Raw genomic sequence first — 21868 nt, forward strand, 5'->3', positions numbered from 1 at the left:
TAAGAGGGGGGGTGCGCGCGCGCGCGCCCTAAGCACTCTGCTGGAGGAGGAACGTGCGCCGGCCACAGCAGGGAACGGAGCGCAGGGAGAAGCCGCGCCAGGAGCCGGGGGGCGAGAGAGACGGTGTCCCTGTCTGACATGGGGCAGGGATGCCGCTGCGCCGACAGAGACAGGAGCGCTGGAGGGGCCCACGTGAGGAGCGCGGAGGTGAGAGGGACGCCGATGCTACAGAAGGTCAATTTTATTGCTTCTCAAATCAGCCAAACCGTTTTCAGCTGGGCTAACATACTTGTGCAAGGGTTTTCTAAACATCCATTAGCCTTCTTACACAGTTAGCAAACACAATGTACCATTAAAACACTGGAGTGGTGGTTGTTGGAAATGGGCCTCTATACACCTATGTAGATATTGCAATAAAAACAAGACGTTTGCAGTTAGAATAGTCATTTACCACATTAACAATGTATAGAGTGTATTTCTAATTCATTTAATGTTAGCTTCATTGAAAAAAAATTTGCTTTTCTTTCAAAAATAATGAAAATTTCTAAATGACCCCAAACTTTTGAAAGGTAGTGTATATACTTAGATCTTAATTGCTCGTTTAGTCATAGGGGTGTTAATTACTGTATTCAGTCCAGCTTGTCCCCGCCCACTCAATTTGAATCATCCCGATTTGTGCAGACGTCACATGAATAGTCTTGTTGAAATCCCGCGCTTGGGCACTGTATACTGTCACCCACGTTTGCGCAATGTGTATTGTAAAGCCGCGCATGCGCATTGAGGAGCTGCTCCCATGTACGCAATTGGGCGCGGAAACCGCTCGTCACTGTGCATGCGTGGCTTAACAATACACATTGCTCAAGTGTGGGTGAAAGTATACAGAGCCCAAGCGCGGGATTTCAACAAGACTATTCATGCGACGTTGGCGCAAACCGGAGACAATTCAAATTGAGTGGGCAGGGACAAGCAGGACTGAATAAAGAAAAGAACTCCCCTATGACTAAACAAGCAAGTAAGATATAAGTATATGAAGTGTTTTTTAGTAAAGATTACAGCGATGATTTTAATGCAAAAAGCGTGTTAGTGATGCAATGTACATTGCATCACTAACAACTAGTGTTGAGCGAGTATGTTCTGTCTGAGTATGCTCGGGCCGAGCTCCGAGTATTTACAGCTGCTCGGTGATGTGTTTGAATCACTCCCGTGTGCATGATTTGTGACTGTTTGACAGCTTTATTACATGTGAGGAATGTGTAAGGAATAGTCATTCCTCACATGTAGTAAAACTGTCAAACAGTCGCAAATCATGCACAAGGGAGCAATTCAACCATATCACCGAGCAGCTGTAAATACTCGGAGCTCGGCCCGAGCATACTCGGCGAAAGGGTTAATAGGACATACTCGCTCAACACTACTAACAACGCAATGGGGGAAGTTTACATGCTCCAACTGACATGACAGGCTCCCTTTAAACAGAAATATAGAAGGTTTCCATGTTACTGATAGCACAAAGACGCTGGAAAAGTGACATGGCTACCACCAAAAGAAATCCTGCGGTGTCTACGTTTCCAAATCCAAAAGCCCCCTCCCTTCTGAGCCCCACAATGTGCCTAAAGCGCACATAGCCCCCATATTGTTGGCATCACTGTAGCGAAGAGAACCCACTTAATTTACGGTTATGTTGATTTAGAAGCACAAGCTGGGCACAATGTACTGGGCAGTATTTTGGCATATTTGAATTTTCACTCTGCAACTTCCACTGCGTATTTATATTGGGAAATCATCCACAAAGTCAAAATCGTCACACTACCCATAGGTTAATTCCCAGGGGGTGTCAAATCCAAAAAGGTGTCACCTGAGGGTGTTTCTGCTGTTCTGGCACTTAGAGCTCACCAAATAGAGTCCTATTCTAAGAAAATCTGCATTGCAAAACTCATGCTCCTTCCCTCCCAAGCCCTGATGTGTGGCCAAACTTTTGGGACTTTTTTTTAACTTATCTCCCCTTGCAAAAATGAAAAATCTAGTGATAAAATAACATTTTAGTAGTAAAAATGTATTTATTTTGTCACCACAAATGCGTCAATATGCTCAATGACTCACTAGATGTATTCACCGGGTGGAATTTGGAAAATAGCATCACTTTTGGGTGGAGTGAGGGGGTTGCAGCTGTGGCACTTCAGGAGCTCTACCAATGGGTCACGGTACCTGCAATCCATTCCAGCAAAACCTGCATTTTAATATGGTGCTGCTTCTATTCTGAGGTTTCCACTGTGTATGAAAAGTAGCTGCCGACCAGGGCTGTGGAGTCGGTAAGCCAAATATCCGACTCATGTTTAAAAGGGTTTGTACAGTACTTTTAAAAATATGCCAATGTGTTAATGATAAACAGAAGCTTCTTTCTAATTACCTCCTGGTGCTGTTTCTGCCTGCGAGCGGCGCTACTATGGCCGCTCACAGACCACACGTGACCCCTGGTTGCAGCCGGCTCTGACATCCGCTGATGTCACAAGTCCAGGCTGCAGCCGAGGTTCCCTCTTCTGCTTTCCACCGATGGCTGCTGGGTTTTGTGCGGGTTTACCCCGCGCGTCACACCCGGCATCCACCGCGCGCGCGTGGTGGATGCTGGGTGTGACGCTGGGAATAACCCCGCCCACAATCCAGGAGCCACCGCGGGGACCCCAGCGCTGAGTCACGCCTCACTTGACGTGACGTCAGCGGGGGAGTCACGTGCTGCCAGTGAGAGGCCACCGATAGCGCCGCTCACAGGCAGAAACAACACCAGGAGGGAATTAGAAAGAAGCTTCTATTTATCATTAAAACACATTGGCATATTTTTAAAAGTACTGGACAACCCTTTCAAGTGATAAATTTACTGTAGCACAGATTCATCTCAGCTAAAAGTCAAGACCCATTGATCAGGAATAGGACAGACATTTTTAAAACATCTCATAACTTTCCCAAATTCTTACGAAAAAAATATTCCCCACAAACTGCATTGAACTACTGTACCCAATTTATTATGTATTTTAGGAGTTGGAGTCGGTCCATTTTATACAGACTCCGACTCTACCAAAATGGACACAGACTCCGACTCCACGGCCCTGCTGCCGACCACATATGGGGAATTGGCGAACTCGAGAGAAAACGCATTATGTGGTCCATTTTCTCTTATTAGCTCTTTTACAAATTAACTCGAGGTTAAAATTTTAGTGGAAAAAAGTTACTTACCGGTAACGGGATTTTTCAGAACCAACGACAGCACCACGAGAGAGGGGGTCCGCTCACCAAGGACAGGAAACCTACAGGCTAAAAAGAGCGGCACCTCTCCTGCATCAGTTGGATTACAGAACATGAGAGGACCTCCAAAACGTTATTATGTCAAACCACAAATACATTTTTTACCAGCACTACATGACACCCAAAGTGTGGGACTATACTGCTAGTAAGAGGAGTGCTCACCCACAGTGACGGGAGGGAATATAAGGGTGCTGTCATGGGTTCTGAAAAATCCAGTTACCTGTAAGTAACTAAGAGACTTTATCGATCACCCATGACAGCACCACGAGAGAATTACAAAGACTAAAGTAATCTAGGGACGGACCACAACCTGGAGCACCCTGCTCCCAAAGGTGAGATCAGGCGATACACCCATATCTAATCTATTGTGTCTATAGAATGTAGAAGGAGAGGACCACATAGCAGCCTTACAAATCTCTTTCATTGAGGCATCTGTTTACTCTGCCCAAGAGGTTGCCACGGCCCGAGTGGAATGAGTGGAGTGAGCCTTTAGAACTTCCGGCACTTACGTGCCGCTTGATGAGTAGGCTAGAGAAGTGGGCTCCCTAATAAATTTAGCAATGGTGGTTTTGAGACTTTATACCCTTTCCTAGACCCCTGGTAAGATACAAAAAAAAAAAAAAAAAAAAAAAAAAAAGACCTATCCTTCCTATAGTCCTTAGTAGCTGAAAGGTACCTGACTACACAACATCTAATGTATGCGATTTCTCTTCCTTGTTCCTTGGATTAGAACAAAAAGGAGGGTAGAAATACCTCTTGTAGCCTATGAAAATGAGTCGCTACCTTAGGAAGATAGTGATCTTTAGACCAGATCCAGCCTCTGTCGTCCAGGATCTGCGTAAACGGCAGGGCTATAGACAGAGCCTAGATAACAAGAACCCTCCTGGCTAAGGTCAATGCTATCAGCGGGGCAGTTTTAAGGGAGAAAACTAAGGGTTGCTGATCCTAGAGGTTCAAATGGAGTGTTAGTCAAGGCTGTTAGTGCCATGGGACCTAAATTTGGTCCCAAGTTCACTTTAGCAGTGGGCCTAGATCTAGAAGATTCCTTAATAAAAATCAAGAAACCCAATAATTTCCTGCCCAACCGCAGCTATACAGAGCCCCAAGGGCTGACACCTGAACCTTTAGTGTGCTGGTGGATAACCCCAATTCAAGGCCCTTTTGTAGAAACTCCAAAAAGGTTTCCTATTGATTCAAGGTTTCCCCAATTCAAGGTCCCTTCCTCCACCCTAGAACCTGAAAAGGATAAAAACTTTTTTCAGGTTCTAGCATATATCTGGGTTGCGATAGCCACTCTGCTGAAGAGCAGAAAACCTATGAGATTTGGAAAAAGCCTTTTTCTTTTAACAGTGACCTCTCAACTTCCACATCGTCAAGTGCAGGCCGGTTGCTTATGGATGGAATATCGGCCTTTGGGAAAAGAAGGTCCGGGATCACTGGTAAAATCCACGGATCGGACACTGACATGCTCCTCGGGCATGAGAAGCAAGGTTTCCCGGGCCAAAAGAAGGCGATCAACAAAATCCTCGCCTTGTCTTCCCTGATCTTGCTTATGACGATGAAAAGCAGTGACAGAGGAAAAGTGTACGCCAGGCTGAAATTCCAGGAAATCAGGAGAGCGTCCACAGCCAGGGAATTCTCCCTGGGGTTCAGGTAACAGAAGTCCCTCACCTTCCGATTCAGCTTTGTGGCAAAAAGATATACCACCGGGAGACCTCAGCTTTGTACTATCTGGATAAAGACCTCTTGATTCAGACTCCATTCCCCTTGCTCCAGCGGACTGCAGCTTAGGAAATCTGGTCTGGTGTTTTCTTTTCCCCTTATGCGGAGTGCAAGGAGAGGAGATGTCTTTCTGCTAACTGAAAGATGATCTGTCACCCTCAATGTTTTTGACTGTATCTCCTGGCGGTTTACATAGGCTACAGATACTCGATTATCCGAAAGTATTCTAACACTGGCACTGTAGAGATACAAGGAACCCGTTTACAGCCTTATCCACTGTCAATAATTCTTTCGCATTTGAGTTAAGTATTTTTTCGCTCTGTCCAGGTTTCTCTGGACTACATCTTTTCCTAGGAGGGCTCCCCACCCTGTGGGACTTGCGTCTGTGGGGACAGTTCGGGTGATAACCTCCCAGGGAACCCCCCAGGACAAGTTTGTGTCATCCAGCCATGACTGCAGGTACTCTATTGACAGAGCTAATAATAACATTTATCCCTCTAAGTGCCACCTAAGGGAAAATGCATTATGTAACACATCCCACTGCAGAACCCTGGAAAGGTATTGCGCCCATAGAACTGCTGGGAAGCATGCTATCAGGGTACCCAGCAGGGACATTGCACCCCTAAGGGACACGGAGGGAGCTGCTATAGCTTTTTCCACCTTGTCCTGAATTTTTCCTATTTTTTTAAACAGGGAGGTAACATTCCTCAGTTTCCGAATCCAGTATAATCCCCAGAAACTGCTGACTCTTAAGAGCACTAGTCTGGATATCTCTAAATTCAGCAGCTAGCCTAGATTTTTTAGGATGGCCATTACGTCGTCTAGACGTTTACTACATTGGTGCGACAAATTCCCTACCACCAAAAAAATAGTAATTAAAATATCATGTTCTCTGATATAAGCCATGACCTCCGCCACTTCCTTTGTAAACACACTTGGTGCTATTGCTAATCCAAATGGGAGGGCCCTAAATTGGAAGTGCCTAACTCCCCCACCAATGACTACGCACAGGTTATTTCTAATATTTTGCATGTATGGTGGGTATATAATACGCATATTTTAAATCTAGTACCTCCATGTAACAGCCAGAAAAAAGTTTTTATTGCTGACCTGAGAGACTCCATTTGTATTTTAAATTGACAATAGTCCTGAAGGAGCAGTCAGGCTTGAATATCAAAAAGAGGGGGGGGGGGGGGGGAGTAAAATCCCATCCCTCCCTCTCTCAGACACCGGGACTTCCACCAGGACAGTCTTCTGATCCAAGTCGAGAACCTTCTTCTGTAGGGCCGACTGCTCTCTCAGGGAGTAACGAGCCAGAAAGCACACCCCCCCCCCACCTAGGCTGGGTGTCACTGACATGGCTTCCTAGGCCCCTGAGAGGAGAAACCGAACAGAAGACCTCTACCTTTTGCCCTGCGATCTTCCCATTTGTCCTGCTCTTTTGGAGGCCTACTTCGGACAAATCATCTTTTATGGAAGGATCGCCTGTATGTAGGCATGGATAAGCTAGGGAAACATTTTTTCACATTTCTTGCTTTTTCCAGGATCTCATCTAGAGCCAGACTGAAGAGATACTCTCCCTCACATGGAATGGAGCATAGTCTTGTTCTTGCGTGGATATCTCCCGGCCAACACTTCAGCCATAATGGCCTATGGGAGGCTTTGGAAAGGGCAGACGACTTCACTGCCAATTTGACAGAGTCTGCTGAGGCATTTGCTAAAAAGGTTGATGCGACCTGCACCAGAGGAAGGGTGGATAGGAAATCTTTTCTCGTCATCCTGTCTTTCAGTTGGGATTCTATCTGCTCCAGCCAAATCATTAATGACCTGGCCATGCATGTTGCTGCTACCGCTGGCTTTAAGGCTTCAACCATTGTCTCCCAGGTCCCCTTGAGAAAGATGTCTGTTTTCCTATCCAGTGGGTCCTTCAGAGCTCCTGGATGCCTTCATTATAGCTTTGGACAAAGCCCCAAGACTAGATGTAAAGGACAAAGAAGGTTCCTCAAAAGGGGTATTTTCTTTTAAAAGAAGGGGGAAAAGGAGCCCTTCCTCTCAGGTCTTCTCCACTCCTTTTGCACCAGCCCCTGGATCTTTTCGTTAAAAGGAAAACACCTCCTCTTCCTCTGATCTAGGCCTCGAAACATCAAATCCTGAACTGATCTCTCAGGTCTAGCGTCCATAATGCCTATGGTCGATCGGACCGCTTTAACTAGTCCATCAACCTCATTCAATGGGAAACAATGGTGCCCTGAGCCACTATCCGAGGACGAGGCCGATGACGAGGAACAGTCTGAATCCTCCTCGTAGCTTGATGTGAGGGAGACATCAGAAACTGGGGCGATATCTCCATCAGCTTCCCTTTTCTGCTTCCCTTTCTTAGACAGGGCCTTGCTGATCTCAACCTTAATGAGGGTTTTTAAACCAGAGGAAAAGCTAGGGGCCTCTTCTGCCACAGTTTAGTTTTCTGCTCCTCTTTCCAGAGAAATACCTCTTATTTTTCTGTTCACATACACATATTAGGGCTTGGTTTTTTTTGTGGACGACTTGTATAACATTGATTTTACCACACAGTGTACTGGAACACGGGGAAAAAATTCCAGGTGGGGAGAAATTGTGAGAGGAAAAAAAAATCCATTCTGACTTTTTTTTTTTTTGGAACTGCTTTTACGGTGCACATTTGTGGTAAAGGTTACCTTGCGATATGATTCTGCTAACCAGTACGATTACAGTGATAAAAAAACTGAACATGTTTTGGTATTATTTTAGTGGTGTAAAAAAAAAAAAAAAATGAGAACTTGCAAAAAAAAAAGTTTTTTGAGTTGTGTTGCCATTTCCGAGACACGTAACTTTTTTATTTTTAGGTTGATGGAGCTGTGTGACTAGACATTTTTTATAGATACCATTTTGGAGATAAATGAAGTTTTGATCTCTTGTTAAAGAATTTTTTGTGGCGCTACAGCAACCCAATAAAACTTGCCATTTTTGATTTTTCTCATTTACAGTGTTTACCGGTCGGGTTAATCATTTTTGTATTTTGACTGATAGGACTTTTCCGAAAGTGGCGATAACGTGTATTTTTTAATTTTATCAATATCTTTAATGGGGGAAAAGATGGATGATTTGAACTTTTTTTTAGTTTATATTGTTCATGTTAGTTCTCTTAGGGTACTTGAAGCTGCCATCATCTGATCGCTTGTGAGACAGGTGTTTCTCACAAAATTAGAATATCAAAAAGTTAATTTATTTTAGTCCTTCAATACAAAAAGTGAAACTCATTACATAGTCATTACAGAGTGATCTATTTCAAATGTTTATTTCTGTTTATGTTGATGATTATGGCTTACAGCCAATGAAAACACAAAAATCATTATCTCAGAAAATTAGAATACTTTATAACACCAGCTTCAAAAATGTTTTTAACCCCTTTACAGCCTGGGGCGTAATAGTAAGCAACAGGCTGTCACCCCCTGTTCAGCGCGGGCTCCGGCGCTGAGCCCACACTGAACAGGGCACATGTCAGCTGATTCTTACAGCTGACATGTGACAGCGGCATTTAACATCGCCACGCCGAAAGCGCGTCACTTACCCCGCCCATCAGTGACCCCGTCACGTGATCGCAGGTCACTGATGGGTGGGCATGACAACCCTGGGTCTGCAGCAGACCCCAGTGGTTGTCATGTACTGATTGCTATGAGCGCCACCTAGTGGTCGGCGCTCATAGCACAGGAGCATTTCTGCTACATAGAGGTTATCTGCTCATCACCAGAGGTGATCAGGTAATTGCTGCTTCTAGTCTATGGAGACTATAGGAGCAAGCAAAAAGTGAAAAAATAATTTTTTAAAAATATAAAAAAAATATATAAAAAAGTTTAAATCACCGCCCTTTCGCCTCATTCAAAATAAAATAAAAAAAAAACCACATACACATATTTGGTATCGCCGCATTGAGAATCACCCGATTTTATCAATATTAAAAAATAATTAATCCGATCGGTAAACGGTGTAACGAGAAAAAAATTCTAAACGCCAGAATTACGTTTTTTGGTCGCCGCAACATTGCAATAAAATGCAACAACGGGTGATCAAAACATTGGATCTACCCCAAAATGGTATCAATAAAAACCTCAGCTCAGCACGCAAAAAATAAGGGCTCATCCGGCCCCAGATTCCAAAAAATGGAGAGCTACGGGCCTGGACTAAAGCATCCGCCAACTCCTGGACAGTCTGAGGTGAAACGTCACGTAGGTGGATGGAGCGAGACATGATGTCCCAGATGTGCCCAATCGGATTCAGGTCTGGGGAACGGGCGAACCAGTCCATAGCTTCAATGCCTTCATCTTGCAGGAACTGCTGACACACTTCAGCCACATGAGGTCTGGCATTGTACTGCATTAGGAGGAACCCAGGGCCAACTGCACCAGCATATGTTCTCATAAGGGGTCTGAGGATCTCATCTCAGTACCTAATGGAAGTCAGGCTACCTCTGGCGAGCACATGGAGGGCTGTGCGACCTCCAAAGAAATGCCACCCCACACCATTACTAACCCACTGCCAAATCGGTCATGCTGAAGGATGTTGCAGGCAGCAGACCGTTCTCCGCGACGTCTCCAGACTCTGTCACGTCTGTCACATGTGCTCAGTGTGAACCTGCTTTCATCTGTGAAGAGCACAGGGCGCCAGTGACGACTTTGCCAATCCTGGTGTTCTGTGGCAAATGCAAAGCGTCCTGCACGGTGTTGGGCTGTGAGCACAACCCCCATCTGTGGACGTCGGGGCCTCATACCACCCTCATGGAGTCAGTTTCTAACCGTTTGCGCAGACTCATGCACATTTGTGGCCTGCTGGAGGTCATTTTGCAGGGCTGTGGCAGTGCTCCTCCTGTTCCTCCTTGCACAAAGGCGGAGGTAGCGGTCCTGCTGCTGGGTTGTTGCCCTCCTACGGCCCCCTCCACGTCTCCTGGTGTACTGGCCTGTCTCCTTGTAGCACCTCCAGCCTCTGGACACTACACTGACAGACACAGCAAACCTTCTTGCCACAGCTCGCATGGATGTGCCATCCTGGATGAGCTGCACTACATGTGAAATTGATTGTCAATCAGTGTTGCTTCCTAAGTGGACAGTTTGATTTCACAGAAGTTAGATTTACTTGGAGTTATATTCTGTTGTTTAAGTGTTCCCTTTATTTTTTGAGCAGTGTATTTATACACAATAGGACACAGAAATAATGCAATAGATGAGACAAGTGACGTGAAGCAGAACCACAAATCTGGAAATCCAGGAAGACCAATTAATTCATGTGTGGGCACCCTTACTGAGCAAGTTTCTGGATGTGTAGAGGGTGTTCTTAAACTCCTGGTAAAGAGTACACCCAACTACATTCAGGATAGAACAGACCTACTGAATAAACTAGCAGTAATAGGTCCTCTAGCAGAAGGAACCATCCTGGCCACCATGGATTTGTATTCTAATATCCCACACCAGGATGGATTAAATGCCTGCAAAATCTTCATTGAAAATACATGAATTGATGCAGATACTGTGGTGAAACTTACAAAATTCATCCTCACCCACAATTACTTTGAATTTGATAACAATATATATCTACAGGAGACTGGTACAGCGATGGGAAGTAAAATGGCTCCACAGTACGCAAATCTTTTCATGGCCAAGCTTGAAAGTAACTTTTTGTCCTTATGTTCCATCAGGCCTTTGGCATACTATCGTTAAATTGACGATATTTTAATCATCTCGAAGGAGTCTGAGCAACAGCTAAAAACGTTCCATGAACACTTTAATCAATTTCATCCCACCATCAACCTAACACTCAACTACTCCTGTACTGAAATTAACTTTTTGGACACCATCATTAAGCTACAGAACAATGAAATAGAGACATCCCTGTACCGGAAGCCAATCGACCGTCCAACATACCTTAAATGGGACAGTTTCCATTCAAAACAAACTCTATTGTCTACAGCCAAACAATCAGATATGTTCCAACCCTATGGATAGAGAAAACCTTGGTGGCCTCAGAAAGACCTTTTTTAAATCATGGCTACCATCCAAGAACAATTGAGAACCAGATTACAAGAGCCACTATAATACCAAGGAATCATTTCCTACATTACAAAACTAAAGAAGAAAGCAATCGGGTGCCTCTAGTAGTAACCTACAATCCAAATCTGGAGGCGCAAAGGGGAGCTGCACTGAAACTACAACCTTTACTACAAAAAGATGCCCAATTACAATCCATATTTCCAGACCCCCCCACTCCTGTGCTTTAGGCAGCCCCCAAATCTAAGAAGTATTATTGTCAGAAGCTCCCTGTCCTCTCCACAAGCTACAGGAACCTTTCCCTGCAACCAGAAAAAATTTAAAATCTGTCCATTTATAATGATGTGACAGTCACTGGCAGAATACTGGAGGGGAGATACGCGTCACTGAGACTTTTAGTGATGAGAAAACATGGAAGTTTTCTCCTGCACATTAAGTACAGAGAGGTTTAATAGCCAGGAGTTACCATGGCATGCTTTACCGATGGATGACTAAGTGCTGGGAGGGAGTCGTCCACCCTATTTCCTCTCCAGGGTGGGGCTTGGGGGCTAAAAAGAGCAAGCCTTTGGACTCAGGAGGTGTTCAGTACCTGGAGATCATCTCCAGAGTGAGGAGCTCCTGTTTGGTGGTGCTAAACTGAACCGTGTGTTTTGCTAATCCTGAGTGGCCGGACACGGCCGGTGCAAGGACTTTTGCTGGACATTTTCTTACTTTGTTTTGCCGTTATGCCAGATTGGCTATGTTTATTTTCATGAACTTTGCACTGGTTTATGTTGCTTAATAAACCAAGTGAAAATTTAAAGAGACAGTGTTCCGCGTTTAACTCCATGTGCAGCCGAGTGAGCGGATCTACCACGATGACCACAGACAAGATAAAAAGATTCCCAACTCACATCAGGAATACAAGATCCCAGGTAATTTAAGTTGCATTACAGCTAATGTGGTGTTCTTAATTCTATGTACCAAATGTCCAGCTGGGGATCTGTATGTTGGGGAGACCGAGCAAAAATTTAGAACAAGGATGAATTCTCATCGCCACACAATAAAAGAATAAAAAAAATGTTTTGCCAGAGGCAGATCTATTCGTTTCCCTGATCACAACATCATGGACATGAAATTTCTGGCATTAAAAGGTAATTTCAAATCTCAGTGACAGAAGAGTCTGGGAATATAAACTTATTACAACCTTTAACACACTCAATGCAGGAATGAATGTGTCGCTCCTATTGACCTGTGGGATCATCACAAAACTCAACCAGACATCAATCACATAACAATAAAACTTTCACACTCCTTATCTATGTACTGCTCCAATATTTATGGCCATATTTGTTTATCCCTCTCCCATGCTCAAAGTTCTGCTTCACGTCACTTGTCTCATCTATTGCATATAAATATGTGGCTCTTCAGATTTCATGTTATACTATGCCTGATGAAGAGACCTGAGTAATCTCAAAAGCTTGCAATTTGTTACCATCTTTTCAGTTAGCAATTAAAAGGTATCAACCACTGAAGACTCTCAAATCGTAATATTTTGTTGGGTCTGGTGTCTCTCATCTTCCTCTTGACAATACCCCATATGGGGTTAAGGTCAGGTGAGTTTGCTGGCCAATCAAGAACAGTGATAGTGTTGTTTTTAAACCAGGTATTAGTACTTTTGGCAGTGTGGACAGGAGCAAAGTCCTGCTGGAGAATGAAATTTCCATCTCCAAAAAGATTGTTGGCAGAGGGAAGCATGAAGTGCTCTAAAATTTCCTGGTAGACGCCTGCACTGACTTTGGTCTTGATAAAACACAGTGGACCTACACCAGCAAATGACATGGCTCCCCAAACCATCACTGATTGTGGAAACTTCACACTAAACCTTAAAGAAGTTGTCCATTACTTTATATTACCCCTGCAATGTATCCCCTTGGGGCACCTAAGGATTTTTGCAAATACCTTACATTGCTTTTTCTACGTGTGAGTGGCGCTATCCTTGGCCGCTCACAGGCATTACGTGACCCCGCGCTGACATCACAACAAGTGAGACGTGACTCAGCGCTGGGGTCCCTGTGGTGGCTGCTGGGTGGTGGGCGGGGTTACCCCCTGCATAACACCCAGCATCCACCATGTGCTTTCCCAATGAATGGGGAGAAGCAGAGCGCACGGTTGATGCCGGGTGTGACGAGGGGGGTAACCCCCGCCCACAGCCTGGCATCCACTGTGGAACCAGGAAGACAGAGACCCCCAGCTATTGCCAGCACTTGTCGTGACATCAGCGGATGTCTGAGCCGGCTGCAGCGGTGGGTCACGTGATGCCTGTGGAGCGGCCATTGATAGCGCTGCTCACAGGCAGCATCTACGTAAGCTAATTACAAAAATCCTTAGAGGCCCCGGGGGGATAATCTAAAGTACTGGACAACCCCTTTAAGCAGCTTGGATTGTGTGCCTCTCCACTTTTCCTCCAGACTCTGGGACTTTGATTTCTAAATGAAATGCAAAATATACTTTCATCTGAAAACACCTTGGACCACTGAGCAACAGTCCAGGTCATTTTCTCCTTGACCCAGGTAAGACGCTTTTGGCTTTGTCTATTGGTCATGAGTGGCTTAACACAAGTAATGCGACACTTGTAGCCAATGTCCTGGATACGTCTGTGTGTGGTGACTCTTGAACCAATGACTCCAGCAGCAGTCCACTCCTTGTGAATCTCCCCCAAATTTTTGAATGGCCTTTTCTTAATAATCTGTTCAAGGCTGCGGTTATCCCGGTTGCTTGTGCACCTTTTTCTACCACACTTTTTGCTTCCACTCAACTTTCCATCAATATGCTTAGATACAGCACTCTGAACAGCCAGCTTCTTTAGCAATGACCTTTTGTGGCTTATCCTCCTTGTGGAGTGTGTCAATGACTGCCTTCTGGACATCTGTCAAGTCAGCAGTCTTCCCCATGATTGTGGAGCCTACTGAAACAGACTAAGGGACCTATTTAAACACGTAGGAAGCCTTTGCAGGTGTTTTTTGTTAATTACTTTCATTTACTGAGATAATGACTTTTGTGTTTTCATTGGCTGTAAGCCATAATCATCAACATTAACAGAAATAAACACTTGAAATAGATCACTCTGTTTGTAATGACTCTATATGAGTTTCACTTTTTGTATTGAAGAACTGAAATTAATTAACTTTTTGATGATATTCTAATTTAGTGAGAAGCACTTGTATACTCAGTGATGCCACAGCATCGCTGCATGCAGTAAAAATCATGGTCTCCTTTGAAGTCGTCACAGGCAGAGTTTCAAGGAGTTCCGTAATGACAAGAACAGAGATCTTCAAACAGACCCATGTCTGTCATAACAACTCATCGGCAACTTACTGTCTCGTCAAGTGCGATTATAGGCACATGGAATGACACGTCTCCGTGCCGACACACGTTAAAAGACGCTTTGCTCTATCCGCGATTGTTAGAAGCCGGCCTTGGTTCTAACAAACAGCCATCAGCTGCCAGGAATGGGGCGAGCTCACCCTGTGAGCCCGCTCCATACACCGTCTTCTGACTTGTGCAATACATGTCGTTAAGGAGCAAAATGCTGCTGTCAGAGATTGATGGCAGCATATGAAGAGTAATTGTCACATTTTTCATTCATAAATCAGTAGAACACATGAAAATCAGTAACTTTGTAATATATGATATCAGAGAAATTAGCTTCTTTCACCTCCTAGATTGATTTTTCGATTTCAATTCATGGGGAAAAGTTGTATTCAGTGAAGACAGACTTTCATATTACCAAGATGACAGTTTGGGCTTTCAAGATTCTATGAAGAGGGGAGAGCAGGAGGGTGGAGCTATATGCAAACAGATATTCTACTGCTAGCTCTCCTCTTAAACAGTAACTGTCATTTCAGAAGAACATGTAGCAAAATATGTCAGCCTCTAAGGGCTTGTTCACACTACCGTATTTTCAGTCCGAGTGCTGTTCATAAAAGACCTGCACTGTTCCGTTGAATAACATTGGTTTGGCAGCGATGACCAATTTATTTCATGGATCGAATCGGTATGTGGGGGGTGGGGGGTGTGGTGGTGGGGGGGGGGATTGGATGCCAGACAAAGCCAGAGTGCAGAATCCATTGTTCACAGATACACTGTAAACTGTAAATAGTGTTGTAATTTATAAAAAGCTTCTGCTAAAAGACAAAAAACAGATTACATACAGTACAGACCAAAAGTTTGGACACACCTCATTTAAACATTTTTCTGTATTTTCATGACTATGAAAATTGTACATTCACACTGAAGGCATCAAAACTATGAATTAACACATGTGGAATTATATACGTAACAAAAAAAGTGTGAAACCACTGCAAATATGTCTTATATCCTAGGTTCTTCAAAGTAGCCACCTTTTGCTTTGATGACTGCTTTGCACACTCTTGGCATTCTCTTGATGAGCTTCAAGAGGTAGTCACCGGAAATGGTTTTCACTTCACAGGTGGGCCCTGTCAGGTTTAATAAGTGGGATTTCTTGCCTTATAAATGGGGTTGGGACCATCAGTTGTGTTGTGCAGAAGTCTGGTGGATACACAGCTGATAGTCCTACTGAATAGACTGTTAGAATTTGTATTATGGCAAGAAAAAAGCAGCTAAGTAAAGAAAAACGAGTGGCCATCATTACTTTAAGAAATGAAGGTCAGTCAATCCGAAAAATTGGGCAAACTTTGAAAGAGTCCCCAAGTGCAGTTGCAAAAACCATCAAGCGCTACAAAGAAACTGGCTCACATGAGGACCGCCCCAGGAAAGGAAGACCAAGAGTCACCTCTGCTTCTGAGGATAAGTTTATCCAAGTCTCCAACCTCAGAAATCGCAGGTTAACAGCAGCTCAGATTAGAGACCAGGTCAATGCTACACAGAGTTCTAGCATCAGACACATCTCTTCAACAAATGTTAAGAGGAGACTTTGTGCAGCAGGCCTTCATGGTAAAATAGCTGCTAGGAAACCACTGCTAAGGACAGGCAACAAGCAGAAGAGACTTGTTTGGGCTAAAGAACACAAGGAATGGACATTAGACCAGTGGAAATCTGTGCTTTGGTCTGATGAGTCCAAATTTGAGATCTTTGGTTCCAACCACCTCGTTTTTGTGCGACGCAGAAAAGGTGAACGGATGGACTCTATATGCCTGGTTCCCACCGTGAAGCATGGAGGAGGAGGTGTGATGGTGTGGGGGTGCTTTGCTGGTGACACTGTTGGGGATTTATTCAAAATTGAAGGCATACTGAACCAGCATGGCTACCACAGCATCTTGCAGCGGCATGCTATTCCATCCGGTTTGCGTTTAGTTGAACCATCATTTATCTTTCAACAGGACAATGACCCCAAACACACCTCCAGGCTGTGTAAGGGCTATTTGACCAAGGAGGAGAGTGATGGGGTGCTACGCCAGATGACCAGGCCTCCACAGTCACCAGACCTGAACCCAATCGAGATGGTTTGGGGTGAGCTGGACCGCAAAGTGAAGGCAAAAGGGCCCACAAGTGCTAAGCATCTCTGGGAACTCCTTCAAGATTGTTGGAAGACCATTTCCGGTGACTACCTCTTGAAGCTCATCAAGAGAATGCCAAGAGTATGCAAAGCAGTCATCAAAGCAAAAGGTGGCTACTTTGAAGAACCTAGAATATAAGACATATTTTCAGTTGTTTCACACTTTTTTGTTAAGTATACAATTCCACATGTGTTAATTCATAGTTTTGATGCCTTCAGTGTGAATGTACAATTTCCATAGTCATGAAAAAACAGAAAAATCTTTAAATGAGAAGGTGTGTCCAAACCATTGGTCTATACTGTACATATTATACCTAGCCTTTCTCAGTCATTCAAAATGCTGTCTTCACTGAATAAAGATTTAACCCCTTCACCCCAGCTTCAGAGGTGCGCACTGTGCATGACCGGGAGTTCAGAAGGGAAGCGTACATCCGGCTTCAGAGACGCAGTGACGCTGCTGGAAAGAGGGCAGCCTGCGCAGATTTGCATTAGCTGGTGATGACGCCATTCGTGCATGTTATGTTATCACACCCACATGTACATGATAACATGGAAAGAGGACTGACTTGTCTGGGGAACTAACGCCCCATCGACTAGTTAAAGCCCTCATTAGCATAGGGAAAGCGCAGGATATAAATACTTTTTTAAAGCATATAATTTAGCTGAATTATGTCACACAGGGCTGGTTAGGGAGAGGTTATAAAAGCATATAACCGAATGCTGCTGGATTGGAGGGCAAGGGGGACCTGAGAGGTTGCCTAGTTTTGGAATGGCCAAGTCAAAGTCCTGACCATATGACATTTCCTATAGATGTAGAAGTACCTAAAATGAGCAGTATATGGGACCACCAACATTACAGACTTGGAGATGCTTCGTAAGAAATGGGCTAATATTCCTTCTTGCCAATGTGCAGGATGAATCAACCATTACCAGAAACATTTAGCTGCAGTTATTAATGCACGGGGGGGGGGGGGGGGGGTTCACACCAGATACTGAAAGCAAAGCAGGGAGTGACGGCACTGGGAAGGGGTGGGGGGGGTGTCAGCCACTGGGAAGGGGATGGGGGAGTGTGGGTGTCAGCCACTGGGGATGGGGGAGTGTGGGTGTCCGCCACTGGGGAGGGGGGAGGAGGGGGGAGTGTCGGCCACTGGGGAGGGGGGAGGAGGGGGGAGTGTCGGCCACTGGGGAGGAGGAGGGAGGGTTGTGTTGGCCACTGGGGAGGGGGGAGGAGGGGGTAGCGTCGGCCGCTGGGAAGGGGGAGGGGGGGCGTCGGCCGCTGGGAAGGGGGAGGGGGGGCGTCGGCCGCTGGGAAGGGGGAGGGGGGGAGCGTCGGCCGCTGGGAAGGGGGAGCGTCGGCCGCTGGGAAGGGGGAGCGTCGGCCGCTGGGAAGGGGGAGCGTCGGCCGCTGGGAAGGGGGAGGGGGGGGCGTCGGCCGCTGGGAAGGGGGAGCGTCGGCCGCTGGGAAGGGGGAGGGGGGGAGCATCGGCCGCTGGGAAGGGGGAGGGGGGGTTGTGTCGGCCACTGGGAAGGGGGAGGGGGGGTTGTCTCGGCCACTGGGAAGGGGGAGGGGGGGTTGTCACGGCCACTGGGAAGGGGAGTGTCTGCCACCGGGAAGGGGGGGGGGGGGGAGTGTCGGCCACTGGGATGGGGAAGGGGGGTTGTGTCGGCCACTGGGATGGGGAAGGGGGGTTGTGTCGGCATCGGGAAGGGGGGTGGGGGGGGTTGTGTCGGCAGCGGGAAGGGGGGTGGGGGGGTGTCAGCACTGGGAAGGGGGGTGGGGGGGGTGTCAGCACATGGAAGAGGGGGGTGTCAGCACTGGGAAGGGGGGGCTGGGGTGGGAGTGTCAGCACTGGGAAGGGGGGGTGTCAGCACATGGAAGGGGGGGTGTCAGCACTGGGAAGGGGGGGAGGTGGGAGTGTCAGCATTGGGAAGGGGGGAGGTGGGAGTGTCAGCATTGGGAAGGGGGGCTGGGGTGGGAATGTCAGCATTGGGAAGGGGGGGCTGGGGTGGGAGTGTCAGCATTGGGAAGGGGGGGCTGGGGTGGGAGTGTCAGCACTGGGAAGGGGGGGCTGGGGTGGGAGTGTCAGCACTGGGAAGGGGGGGGCTGGGGTGGGAGTGTCAGCACTGGGAAGGGGTGGGGGGGGTGTCAGCCACTGGGAAGGGGATGGGGGAGTGTGGGTGTCAGCCACTGGGGATGGGGGAGTGTGGGTGTCAGCCACTGGGGAGGGGGGAGGAGGGGGAGTGTTGGCCACTGGGGAGGGGGGAGGAGTGTCGGCCACTGGGGAGGGGGAGGGAGGGTTGTGTTGGCCACTGGGGAGGGGGGAGGAGGGGGTAGCGTCGGCCGCTGGGAAGGGGGAGGGGGGGCGTCGGCCGCTGGGAAGGGGGAGGGGGGGCGTCGGCCGCTGGGAAGGGGGAGGGGGGGCGTCGGCCGCTGGGAAGGGGGAGGGGGGGCGTCGGCCGCTGGGAAGGGGGAGGGGGGGCGTCGGCCGCTGGGGGGGGGGAGGGGGGGGGGCGTCGGCCGCTGGGAAGGGGGAGGGGGGGGAGCGTCGGCCGCTGGGAAGGGGGAGGGGGGGGTGTCGGCCACTGGGAAGGGGGGGGGGGGTGTCTCGGCCACTGGGAAGGGGGAGGGGGGGTTGTCTCGGCCACTGGGAAGGGGAGTGTCTGCCACCGGGAAGGGGGGGGGGGGAGTGTCGGCCACTGGGAGGGGGGGTTGTGTCAGCCACTGGGATGGGGAAGGGGGGTTGTGTCGGCATCGGGAAGGGGGGTGGGAGGGGTTGTGTCGGCAGCGGGAAGGGGGGTGGGGGGGGTATCAGCACTGGGAAGGGGGGTGGGGTGTCAGCACTGGGAAGGGGGGGCTGGGGTGGGAGTGTCAGCACATGGAAGGGGGGGCTGGGGTGGGAGTGTCAGCACTGGGAAGGGGGGGTGTCAGCACATGGAAGGGGGGGTGTCAGCACTGGGAAGGGGGGGAGGTGGGAGTGTCAGCACTGGGAAGGGGGGCTGGGGTGGGAATGTCAGCATTGGGAAGGGGGGGCTGGGGTGGGAGTGTCAGCATTGGGAAGGGGGGGCTGGGGTGAGAGTGTCAGCACTGGGAAGGGGGGGGTGTAAGCACTGGGAAGGGGGGCTGGGGTGGGAGTGTCAGCACATGGAAGGGGCGGTGTCAGCACTGGGAAGGGGGGGGAGGTGGGAGTGTCAGCACTGGGAAGGGGGGGCTGGGGTGGGAGTGTCAGCATTGGGAAGGGGGGGCTGGGGTGGGAGTGTCAGCATTGGGAAGGGGGGGCTGGGGTGGGAGTGTCAGCATTGGGAAGGGGGGGCTGGGAGTGTCAGCATTGGGAAGGGGGGGGCTGGGGTGGGATTGTCAGCACTGGGAAGGGGGGGTGTAAGCACTGGGAAGGGGGGCTGGGGTGGGAGTGTCAGCACTGTGAAGGGGGGGTGTCAGCACTGGGAAGGGGGGGCTGGGGTGGGAGTGTCAGCATTGGGAAGGGGGGGCTGGGGTGGGAGTGTCAGCATTGGGAAGGGGGGGGCAGGGGTGGGAGTGTCAGCATTGGGAAGGGGGGGCAGGGGTGGGAGTGTCAGCATTGGGAAGGGGGGGCTGGGGTGGGAGTGTCAGCACATGGAAGGGGGGGTGTCAGCATTGGGAAGGGGGGGTGGGAGTGTCAGCATTGGGAAGGTCAGCATTGGGAAGGGGGGGCTGGGGTGGGAGTGTCAGCATTGGGAAGGGGGGGCTGCAATGTGGTGGCCGCGCTGCTGTCTGATATACTGGCTAATTAAGCACCCCTCACTGAGGCTGGGCCAAGGAGTCTCCATAAAGGGGTCTGATGCAGGAGAAGCAGCAGTTGGACCACACAGCATCACTGACAGAACCCAAGCAAGAAAGCACTGGAGCAGCTCCTTACCAGCTCGCAGAGCGGCACCATAGACACAAGGACAGCTGCCACTACTGCACTGGCTGAGGCAGCACTGGGAGACTAGCGATGCCACAGAACCGCTGTGCCAGAATTACCAGGCGCTTCCCCTCACGTGACGGGAGCTGAGCCGGAAGTGCTGTGACGCAGATCAGGGCCAGTGTAGAGAGGAAACGCTCTGCAGACGGAGCCGCCACTAATTCCCGATAGACTGCAGCGAGAAGCTGGGGGGCTTAGTGTATCGGGGTCTTTATGTAACACATCTGTTCTAACGAACGAGGGAGCTTCTTGTCACGTGCTTCTGTGAGGAAACGCAGCCAAGGCATCACGCCAAATACATCATATGGTAGACGCCAGAATGGAGGGGACGATGTCACTGGTGGGGGCGGGGCCTCCTTCAGTCCAATGAAGACCCGATAGCGGCAAGCAGCGTTGTGTGGAGGCTGCTGAAGAGACGACTGAGGGTTGCGTCTAGATCGGAGTTGTTTTCTGGTGGTCCTCACTTTGGCCACTCCGATCTACACCCCTCATTGCTGAGCTGTCTAGATCGGAGTTGTTTTCTGGTGGTCTTCACTTTGGCCACTCCGATCTACACCCCTCACTGCTGAGCTGTCTAGATCGGAGTTGTTTTCTGGTGGTTTTCACTTTGGCCACTCCCATCTACACCCCTCACTGCTGCGCTGTCTAGATCGGAGTTGTTTTCTGGTGGTCCTCACTTTGGCCACTCCGATCTACACCCCTCACTGCTGCGCTGTCTAGATCGGAGTTGTTTTCTGGTGGTCCTCACTGGCCACTCCGATCTACACCCCTCACTGCTGAGCTGTCTAGATCGGAGTTGATCATTTGAGGTTCTCACATTATCCACACTGATCTAGACGGCTCACTGGTGAGGTGAGTAGATCCTCAAAAAATCCCCTCTGATGTAGACAGTTCAGCACTGACACCACTAGATCCGAGTTGGTTCCAGGAGCTGCTCATACACACTACAGTGTAGTCGCCTCTTTTGGCTTTTTAATGCATTTTTATGGAATTGTGCATGTTTTTAATGGAGCAAACATCACAAGTCATATATTATTTTTTTTTACAGTTATGTATAGTGAGAGACAGAAACACAGATGCAAACAACACAGTGAAGATAAATCTAATCCCAATGGACCCATGTTATTGCATATAGGACTAATAAAAAGAACGGGCCATCATCTTGTAACAGTAAAGGGAAGGGGGGGTTGTTCCTCTGTGAAGCAGAGAAACAAAAAGATGGCCACACAAGTTCAAAATAGTAAAGAAGTAAGAAAATTCCTTTATTAACACATGTAGTAAACACAAATTACAAAAATAATTGCGGACGACAGAGTGGACACAGAGTGCTGGATCCA

General features: G+C 48.1%; 1 protein-coding gene across 1 annotated transcript in view; it reads right to left on the minus strand.

The window, feature by feature from the left end:
* The window catches only part of LYST (lysosomal trafficking regulator), a 789135-nt gene extending 768405 nt beyond the window's left edge, over window positions 1-20730 (minus strand). Inside the window, exon 1 of the mRNA XM_073671457.1 lies at window positions 20484-20730. The gene's annotated coding sequence lies outside the window, so the exon portion shown is untranslated. The remainder of the gene's footprint in view (window positions 1-20483) is intronic.
* Window positions 20731-21868: the final 1138 nt, after the last annotated feature.

Source organism: Phyllobates terribilis, unplaced genomic scaffold (assembly GCF_046119375.1).
Source record: "Phyllobates terribilis strain yellow unplaced genomic scaffold, ASM4611937v1 Scaffold_3__8_contigs__length_932513732, whole genome shotgun sequence".
NCBI lineage: Eukaryota > Metazoa > Chordata > Amphibia > Anura > Dendrobatidae > Phyllobates > Phyllobates terribilis.